This window comes from Ruditapes philippinarum, unplaced genomic scaffold (assembly GCF_026571515.1).
Source record: "Ruditapes philippinarum isolate M1 unplaced genomic scaffold, ASM2657151v2 ctg387_1_1_1_1, whole genome shotgun sequence".
NCBI classification, from domain to species: Eukaryota; Metazoa; Mollusca; class Bivalvia; order Venerida; family Veneridae; genus Ruditapes; species Ruditapes philippinarum.
In genome coordinates, this window is record NW_026856517.1 from 371,653 (window position 1) to 382,814 (window position 11,162).

At 30.5% G+C, this 11,162-nt stretch overlaps 1 protein-coding gene across 4 annotated transcripts in view; it reads right to left on the reverse strand.

The window, feature by feature from the left end:
* The window catches only part of LOC132746852 (cytosolic carboxypeptidase 2-like), a 122,445-nt gene extending 111,607 nt beyond the window's left edge, over nt 1-10,838 (reverse strand). The window contains exon 1 of one of the 4 annotated variants that reach the window (XM_060736127.1): nt 10,699-10,838. The gene's annotated coding sequence lies outside the window, so the exon portion shown is untranslated. Of the gene's footprint in view, nt 1-449; nt 642-8,089; nt 8,145-10,698 lie in introns of those variants that run through there. The other 3 variants (XM_060736130.1, XM_060736121.1, XM_060736122.1) reach the window with 3 other exon arrangements.
* Nucleotides 10,839-11,162: the final 324 nt, after the last annotated feature.

Consider the following 11,162-nt stretch of genomic DNA (forward strand, 5'->3'; position numbering starts at 1 on the left):
TTTATTATATTTTCTGATATAAATTTCATCTCCTGTAAAGAGCCCCATACCAGAGATTAAGCAGTCCTGGCCACAGAGAAGTTGAGCAGCAATGGAGAAAGTTCACATTTATACAATCTAGCATAATTAATTTTATTTTCATACAATTTACAAGGGTATAGGATAGATTTTCAAAAATTGGGTAAGTTAAATTTTAAAAAACAATTAAATATATATTAAAAACGTAAAAAATCATCCCAATTCAAGTTGATAGGAAATAAAGAAGTATCACGATTAAATAATTTCATACCACAAGTATTACCTGTCCTGAGGAAAGCTTGATGGGCAATTTTAAGTCCATATTTAAAAATCATGGTAAAAACAACTCCATTTACCGGTAGCTCACGAATTTTATTTTGAGTCTTGTATTTTTTCCTTTAAATCCAAACACTACAAGAAAAACCACTTACAAAAAGCACATTTATGAAAAAATGATTCATCTCCTTCTCTGTACAACGAATAAGAACATTCTCCATTTCAAAATAACATTTTATTAAAGATCTGTGGCTTATAATCAATTAATACTGGATTACACAGTATTTTACTCCTAGTTTAAACACTTCAAAGTCAAAATTTACCAATTTGCTCAAAAACGCACACACTCAAATTTCAATTAGAAAACTAAACCACACATAAAAGATATGTTTTATCATTTTATATAATTCTTTACAAATAAAGATACAGTATGGTGATCAAATATCAAATAAATACTGGCATTGTCATACGATAAGTGATCCGACACCCCTCACGTCAAATATTTTAATAAAAAGCTCAAGGTAAACGCTCTGATTTAATAAAGATACTTAAATGAAAATTACCAAAGTGATTGATGGTACACATCGATACATTAATTACAGACTGGTTACCCAACGGAAAATGTTTTAGTCTGGTTCTCTGATTGTCAATTTTCTAATTCAAAATAGAAAATAGATAAAATGCAATTTAAAAAGTTTTGAGCGCTTGCTTCACAATGCTTGAAAAGCTGAGATTTTATTAATGTAAAGTTAATTTTTTAAACTTTTTAATAAATGCTATATTACAGTACAGACCTCTGAATACTAAGTCCAGCAAATCATCTTCTGTCGTCACGGAAATGATGAAATAATTTACTCCTAGCTATGAAACTCATTATCTTATTTAAAAAAAATTAATGTCAAAAATACTGTACGGTATATTAATATTCCAGAGACAGTTTTGTTTTATGGTATTAGGTAATCTCATATTATTAAATGTACTTTTATTATTCTTCTTACTCACTCCCAATATCATGAACCTGCTGTATTTTAATATATTTTATGTTTATATAAATACAATACAGAAGTAATATTTCACTTGAACCCATTTAAAATCACAATAATATTATATCAGTTAAAACACCTTTATTTACTTAAACAAAAATTTTGTTTTTATTTGAGATATTGCAATTATGTAAATAGTTTTGCCAAGATTTAATCATTGACCATATCAAAATCAAGAATAGAGAGAAATAATACACCACATGCTTATATCTTTTAAATTGTGTATTTTATCCTCTCAATTTTTATAATTATCAAATATTCAGCAATATATATGAAAATATTTCTTAAACCTTCTAAGATTAAACCAAAGACCACTGCCCTGTCTTTGATTAAACCTAGTGAGTGACAATGACCCCGGTCTTGTATTAATGAAATGACTATTGTTCTTGTCTAAGATTCAACCAATAACCATTGTTCTTATCTTAATATATTAAAGGAATGACCATTGGTCTTGTCTTATATTAAAGGAATGACCATTGTTCTTGTCTTAGATGCAACCAATAATCATTATTCTTGTCTTATAAAGGTTGTCTTAGATTCAACCAACAACCATTGTTCTTATCATATATTAAAGGAATGACCATTGTTCTTGTCTTATATTAAAGGAATGACCATTGTTCTTGTCTTAGATGCAACCAATAACCATTGTTCTTGTCTTATATTAAAGGTTGTCTTAGATTCAACCAACAACCATTGTTCTTATCATATACAGTAGAACTTCTTCGAGTCGAACTTTGATTAGTCGATCTCGATGTGTCGAAGTAAAATGAAAGTCCCGATTTTTTCCCTTATATATTCCTTATAAAAACCTATTTATGAGTCGAGATTTTATGTGTCGAATTTTTGATGTGATGAAGTTTTTTCGTGGTCCGTATAGAATAAATCTAGTACAATTTACCACAAAAAAGTCAAAGTCCTTCGATTATTTTGACACCTTTGATCTCGAGACATTTTTCACACCTTTTCTGGCCATGATGACGATTTCCGATCAACTTTAGTGACAGGTGTTAATTGCACAGCCAAGTATTCAAACAGCCTTTGTATGCGTTTAAATGTGTGAAAAAATGCTTAAATTGTTACTATTTTAATTGCCGTAGTGGTATTTGAAAGTTCATGTAAACATTAAAAACTATCATTTGAGTGCTTCCGTGACCCGGTATCGTGTGATAATCACACGCGAAATATTTACTATAAACTGGTTTAGTTATTGCCCTTTCATATCGTTACGCCTTTTGTAACTTCATTGTTTACGTCAACAGGTAGTCCAAATCATTACCCGTAAAAAAGTTACTTAACATGTCATATTTATCATTCTATAATATAAAATATCAGATTAATGAATGAAATAAAACATAATAGGTTAAAATATAGATCTTATAATTAGGGCTATTCACGGGTTGAAATTTTGTCATGAAATTCAGACCGAATTCATGAGTCGAAGTCTCGATGTGTCGAAGTTTTTACACAAGTCCCTCCAACTTCGACTTACCGAAGTTCCACTGTATTAAAAGAATAACCATTGTTCTTGTCTTATATTAAAGAAATGACCACTGTTCTTGTCTTAGATTCAACCAATAACCATTGTTCTTGTCTTATATTAAAGAAATGACCATTGTTCTTGTCTTATATTAAAGGAATGACCATTGTTCTTGTTCTATATTAAATTCTTGTCTGATATTAAAAGAATAACCATTGTCTTTGTCTTATATTAAAGGAATGACCATTGTTCTTGTCTTATATTAAAGGAATGACCATTGTTCTTGTCTTAGATTGAACCAATAACCATTGTTCTTGTCTTATATTAAAGAAATGACCACTGTTCTCGTCTTAGATTCAACCAATAACCATTGTTCTTGTCTTATATTAAAGGAGTAAACATTGTTCTTGTCTTATATTAAAGGAATGACCATTGTTCTTGTTCTATATTAAATTCTTGTCTTATATTAAAGGAATGTCCATTGTCCTTGTCTTATATTAAAGGAATGTCACCATTGTTCTTGTTTTATATTAATTTTTTGTCTTATATTAAAGAAATGACCATTGTTCTTGTCTTAGATTCAACCAATGACCTTTGTTCTGATTAAGATTTGTCATTGTCTTGTATCAAAGGAAATGTTCTTGTCTTACATTCAACCAATGACCATGATTGTCTTTGTCTTATATGACCATTGTTCTCGATGTAAAGATTAAACCAATGATAAAAATTCTTGTCTTACATTTAACACTAAGTCTTGTCTTATTTTCAACCAATGACCATTGTCTTTGTCTTACATTAAACCAATGACATTTGACTATAAAATATAATACCAAAGACAAATAGTTCTTGTCTTAGCTTAAATTAATGAGCATTGTTTTTACCTTAGACAAAACAAATGACCGTAGTTCTTTAAAATTTTCATCAGGTCATATAATATTGACCCATGTCCAGTGAAAATAGAATATCCACTAACTATTAGCCATCATTCTCTGAAATTAAACTTAGTACTCATTTCTTGTCATAGGTCATAGCTAGTCATAGACTGTAGGACAGGTCTAATCATGTTTCAGATTAAAGCTTTTAAACAGAAGAACTTTATCACCTATCAGGTAATAAATATTGATTTCAAGTATGGACCTCTTAAAACTATGAATATTTATTTTTTATGATATCTTAAACACTGTAGGCACATCTCAAATACCCTCTTTATCTTTTATCCAAATAGAAATGATCCTATTTTTGAAAGTATAATAAATAAATATATTACTATCAAACAAAATTAGAATGGTTCAAAATATGAACACAAAATCAAGAATATTTATCAAGACACTTTGCACATCATTATTGTGATCTTTTTGGGGTAAGGAAACAATAAAATTAATGCACTTTACAATTTGACTGCGTATGTACGCTTGTCTGTTAACCCTTTACCCCATATATACGCGAAACAACGCACTTTCCACCCCCCCCTTTTTTAGGCCTCAAAGAGTGAAAAAATGTCCTATTTGGGCCCCAAACACATGTTTTCGTTTGAGAAATGTTGCTAAAAAAATTGAGCACTTTTTCGGCGCGGCCCCCCATCCAAAAGATACATCAGGGGGTTGCCAGAAGGGGGATGTGCCCCCTTCTGTTAGGGGGGTTTGAAGGGGGGCGGAGTCCCCCTCATCGCCAAGAAAATTTTGGACTTGTGAGAGGCTAAAAATGACCCCAGGTCGATCATAATGTAACGTGTAACCAACGCTGAAAAGCCTTTGACTCTATCTCAATCCCTTGAGAAGTTGCAGCACTTTGAAATAAATTTTGATGGAAAAAATCGAGGCAAAATAGTGATTTTGGGCAATTTTGAGATGCCCCCTCGTTGCCATGGTAACAGGAAATTTAAGACTGAGCATGTCGTTACAAAGGCAATGGTCCAGTCAACATTTGTGCCAAGTTTGATTAGTATTGAAGCATTTTTCATAGTTTCATAGCAGTTTGAACTTGTAACAGGAGGCTTTTCAGTGAAAACGGCCATTTTCCACAAAATGCTCATGGGGGAAAGGGTTAAGGGCTACCAATTTTGACAAAAAAAAAATCAAAATTAAAAAGGGGCATAACTCCAAAATTATAGCTTTCAGCATTATGCCTTTGTATAACAAACTGCACTTTGTCATTATGGGCTACGTTAAAGTTGCTTCATTTTTTTTTTACACAACAACAACTCAGTAATCATAATAGCTAATTTTTTTTTTTTTAAATTTAATTTCTGAAATACTTTTCTTCAAGTTACTCCCCAGACAAGAGGGTGATAGACAGATGGACAGAAGGACAGACAAGACGTGGACAACATATTATATGCTCTCTTCTTTGGATAGCATTAAAATCAGACCAGTTCAAATAATTTATCTTACAATAAAATAAATCTATATAATTCAAAAGGAATTTAACTGATAAGCAGCAGAAGTTGTTTATCACCTGGGGGATATTACAACACAAACTAAACTACTAGGGAAATATGTCACATCATAGGTAAGGATATAAACCAAAGGATTACAGCTGAGGATTTATATCAAATTTGATACAATGATTTCCGCGTGTTTGCTTTAAAAACAGCTAGTTCTTTTCTGTCAATTTGTATAACTTTATGTTAATTATTAACCTTGGAAATTCCGACCTCATGGGTGGATCCAGAAAGAGGGAGAGTGGGTTTTAAAGCGGTCATAATTGACCCTGCCTGGAATTTAATTATAGCTAGTAATTGTGGAACCTCTCTCCGGTTTTGATATCAACTAATGTTATTTTAACAAAAAAAGTCACTCAAAAACTGGTTAAAAACCCGCATAAATTTGACTCTTGGAAACTAGTAAAATGTCGACCCTCCTTATGAAATATGGATAACCCCTTGTTGAAATTATTGAGACCCCCTATGTTAGAGAATCCTGGATCAGCGCCTGAACTTTAAAACTAATACCTGACATATATATGTATACATCTTACACAGATCATCAAAAAGTTTTATTTCATACTGAAATAGATAAGGGGATTTCATACAGAAGTATGTTTGACAGAACATCAAAGCAACAAGATTAAATAAGTAGTTGTGAATGAATTGTGTGCATAACTTATAGCGTTTGCTGTCAAACCAATATATAAACATCTATAAATATAGAAACACTTAAACCAAAATCTTGTCCCACTAAAAACTAGTATTAAAGAATATTATAGTAAACACCTCCAGTAAAACAAGTATAAAACAAGTTCCGGTAAAACCAGTTTAAAAGAATTTTTGGTAAACTAGTATAAAACAATATTATACTAAACACCTTTAGTTTTCAGTAAAACTAGTATAAAAAATTTTTCTGGTAAACTAGTATAAAATAATATTACAGTGAGTACACATCTCCAGTAAAACTAGTATAAAAGAATTTCTGGTAAAATTCGTATAAAAGAATTTCTGGTAAACTAGTATAAAATAATATTACAGTACACACCTCCAGTAAAAGTAGTATAAAACAATTTCTGGTAAAGCTAGTATAAAAGAATTTTTTGCTAAACAAGTAATAATTTAAAACAATATTATAGTAAAATGGGGCTCTTAGGTAAAACTACATGTAGTATATAAAACTTGTATAAAAGAATTTCTGGTAACTTAACACACCTCCTGTTAAACTAGTATGAAACAACTTCCGTTAACAATTTCCAGTAAAACTAGAATGAAGCAATATATCACACTTCCTGTAAAATATAGACTCCTCCAAAACAAATGTTGATGCGATTTTTTTTCCACAATTTTCTCTGAAAAGTTTTAGCTGTCAAGAAATTAAAACGTTTGTTAATTGTGTTGTTTTGAATTTTAAACAAAACTTTGGTAAATTGTTTTTAGTTTTGAATATTTTAACAGTATATCAACTATTTAACATGCTTATCTTAAGAGGAAAACACAACTTCAATTAAATTCTTAAATTGATAAAAAAAAAAATTTTTTTTTAAAAAAATCTAATTACTTGCATTATTTAAACTTTAATCAAAATCTTTCTATGAATAACTTTACATTATAAAACAAGCCTGGGGTCAGTAAATAATTCTCACAGTCTTAAAAGCTTTAGGATACTAAAAAACAAGAGCTGTCCGTAAGACAGCGCGCTCGACTTTTTTATTGCTTGCCAATAAAAAAAGTTTTTGCAGTAAAAGGCAATACAAGAATCTCTGTATTTTTAAAGTGAACAATGGCCATGAGCATTAAGATATTTAGTGAAGAATTATTTTATTATGACATAATTTATGGTAAAGTGAACAAGTGGATAGGAATGATTTTTTTTAGATTTTTTAAGTTTTTTAGTGCTTGCCTATAATACAAAACATTGACAGTTAAGGGCCATAATTCAAATAAAATCTTTGACAGAATTACCTTCTCCTGGACATGTTTGGGAATCATGATTGTAAACAAGTATTCCAACTTTCAAATTAATATCTCAAACAGTTCAGTCAAAAAGTGGACTGGTACTAAAAACTTAACCAAGATTCTAAGTCGATAAAAGGCCTTAATTTTTAAAACAAATCCTTGACAGAGTTACCTTCTCTTGCGTACAGATGGGGGTAATGATGTGAAATAGCATTAAAAGTTTCAAAGCAATATCTCAAAGGGTTAAGGCAATAAGTGGATTTTACCCATATTCAATGTATTTTCTAAGTCAAAAAGGGGCATAATTCTGTCAAAAACCTTGACAGAGTTATGTCCTCTTGTCTGTTGATGAAGGTCGTGATGGTAAACAAGTATGGTCAGTTTCAAAGCAATACCTCCAATGGTTTTGAAATAAAGTGAGGTGGTACAAAAAACTTAACCAAGCTCAATACACTTTCTAAGTCAAAAAAGGGCCATAATTCTGTCAAAAACCTTGACAGAGTTATGTACTCTTGTCTGTAGATGGAGGTTATGATGGTGAACAAGTATGGTAAGTTTCAAAGCCATACTTGTAATACTTCTGAAATAAAGTGGGGTGGTACGAAAAACTTAACCAAGGTGTGACGCCGACGCCGACGCCGGGGCGAGTAGGATAGCTCCCCTTTTCATAGAAAAGTCGAGCTAAAAAGCCAACTTAAATCAAATTTGTTGAAAAATTAGTCCAGCTTATACATTCCAAACCTTTATAAAAGTTGCTACCCTTATTGTTACACAGATACAAGAAAATCGTCTTTCTTAATCAATGAAGATGTACTCCAATACAGCAAATTTATACACTTGAAACAGATTATTTTGTCACTTTATTAGAGAATTCCGCCTATAAATTAAAATCACCTCATTATAGTCCTGAGCCTCTGTCCATGCAAGGTATCTTAAACCTATGATATCAATACCACAATCAAGTACAAATACATTGTAAATATGTAAATGAGACCCATTCATTGCAGCTTATCAAAATTGTTTTCTATATTTAAACTTTGTTGCTGTATTTTGAGAATTTTTTTTATCTAACTGTGAAAGGATGGGAGATATTAACTAAATGTTTCTAAACCTTAGCACAAGAATATAGTAACATCTGAATATTTCAAGTATATAGCAGCCATTTAAATGTTTGAAAAAAAAAAAACATGAAAGAAAAACGATGATCTTTTTTTTATCTGGTTAGGTTTTAACTACATCACACCAACACCAAATACAGTATTGGTCAAATGTCGACTTTTGAGCTTTACTAGTTTTGAGGTTAACCTCCGGTACCCCTACATGCCTTACTTCAGGCAAAATCGGGCACTGGTCAGTAGGACCAATGACATTGTGAAAGCTACCTGGAAGGCTTCCTCAAATAAAATTCCAGAGTCCCTGGCAGGATTTGAACCTACAGTAGTGAGGGGCAAGTGGTTTGAAGACAATGACCATAACAAAGTCAATCAATAACTTGAAAGCTACAGAATGCATAACAATGTTATAAATTGGTAGATGTTAGACTGCATGCTGGGCGATATAGAAAGTTACAGTCTCTTGGTGCCACATTAAAGAAAATAAAATGACCTAGATTATAGATAACCTTATATTATGCAGTCCTATGACTTTTTAGCCAACAAGACTCCAGTTCATATAGAGACATGACAATAACTTTTTAAATAATATATTGACATGAAATTTTTCTTTTTTTTTATAACTTCTCTCTTGAAAGAGATAGGCCTGTCAATCTTGTAACAAATTTAAACTGGCCTGTTGCCTAATTTATGAGTAAAATTCTATGTTTGAGAAAAAGGAGTTCCACTGAGGTTAGCCTTAGACAATAAAATTTGATTTTATATTCAATGATCAACTGGGGCATTTAAAACAGAGAAGATAATATTATGCAAAAGATAATAAAGAAAATAATATACTCAGAACAATGTTGAAAATTAACTGTATTTTTGTGTAATTCTTTGCCCCATTTCAGATAAAGAACATTTTAAATGCTTAATTTTTATTTATTGGTCATTTTTTAAAATAAAATCAATAATTCTGGTGAATGATCTGAAAAAAAAAAGCACACAATTTATTTGTCAAGACCAACATCACATATTAATACCCAAACATGTAAATATCATCAGCCAATTATACCATGCTGAAACTTTATTCGAAATGATTAAGACTAGTTATCTATTAGGATGCTAGCCTGTGGATTCAAACCCAGTCTGAGTGCATGGGAAGCTATTGTAAAGCAAGAAACTTAATAAAACTCTTAGGGGAGTCAGACTAAGTGGTTAAAGTCTTGACTTCAAAATCATTGCCCCTAATGCTGTGGGTTCGAATCTTGTCAGGGACTTTGAATTCTTTTATGTGTGAAAGCTATCCACCTGAGGTCTACCTCAACCAGTAAAGCTGGAAAATTGCCGTATGACCTAATTTAATTACTGTGTTGGTGCTATGTTATATCCAACCAACAAAAATAAAACTTATAGTCATTGTATGCTTGTCAATACTTGTTGGTTCCAGGAACAGATTCAGGAGCATTTCAATAACCTTATATATTCCTACACAATCAAACTGAAATTCATTCTGTAATGTTTTTTTTTCCATCCTAAATGAATATAAATCGTAAATGATAAATTAATACAGGAACATTACAAATGCCTTTTTCTTTGATATTTCTATACCAAAGTGCTATATTATGTATGAAACATCAAACGTTCAACTACAACAAGTATTTTATTTACGGACTTCACTAAATAGAGTAGCTTCGTCAGAATACAATGGACGTGATGTCAAATCAACAACGTTACAGCTATATGATAATGATGGCGAAATAAAACGTAATGTTAATGATGTATGATATAGGCATATAATTATTGTAAAAAGTATAAAAACATGTCATTCTTACAGATATTTAATACACAAGTTCCCTATTGTTTTTTTTTTTCTGTATGTTGTATTGGTTACTTTTTCAACATCCATTGACGTCAGTTTTATACTCAAATTTACGATACGTTATAGTACATCCCAGCTCAATGTAAACCAGCTTATACACTTTTTTTTATATTTTACCAAGATCAATAATTTATTTATACATTATTTTAAAATCTAATAAAAATTTGAACTTTTGATACTAAAATTAAATTCATGCAGTGTTTTTTGTAATTATATATCATGTACTCAAATATCAATATTTAACTTTTTAAATACTAATTTGTGGTGATTTTTGTATTTATATTGTAGCTCAAATATCAATTAATTATTTCTACTTTTATAAATTCAAATTCATGGACTGTTTTATATATTATATGATTATATTACTAAAATATCAATTATTCTATTTTTTTAAAATTAATTCCAAATGTTTTATATTTATATACTGGCGTAATCTCTTAATTGAATCCAACTCCAATATTACCGGTAATATTATTATACATATTAAGAACTGAAGATTTCAAAAATAAAAAACTCACATACTGTACCTTTCATAAATTGACAAAAATCCAATTAAACATTAACTTTGACTTCATACTGTCCAACACATAAAAACAGCATTTATATTTTTATTGATGAATATTTTTTCCCCTGATCCCTGACAGATGTCATATCTTGGCACACGTTTAAAAGAATCCTAGAAACCCGTGAAAATTTAACCTCGACACTGGTTAAAGATGGGCCTATCGAAACATGTGAAACATGTACCCCTATTGTTACTCGGATATCACAATTTTGTTTATTCCATTTGTTATACTGTAACTAAACTAGGATATACTGCTTGATAAATCATTGATAAATCATACCTTACTACTCTAATGTTTAATAAAATAATCTGTATTAATTCATGCTATTGTATCACTAAAGAATTAGACACCTTTATTTAAATAAAAGACATTCAGTATTATGATATGTGTATTAAAGCGTAACAATTGTGTTTTTGTGTTTTAGA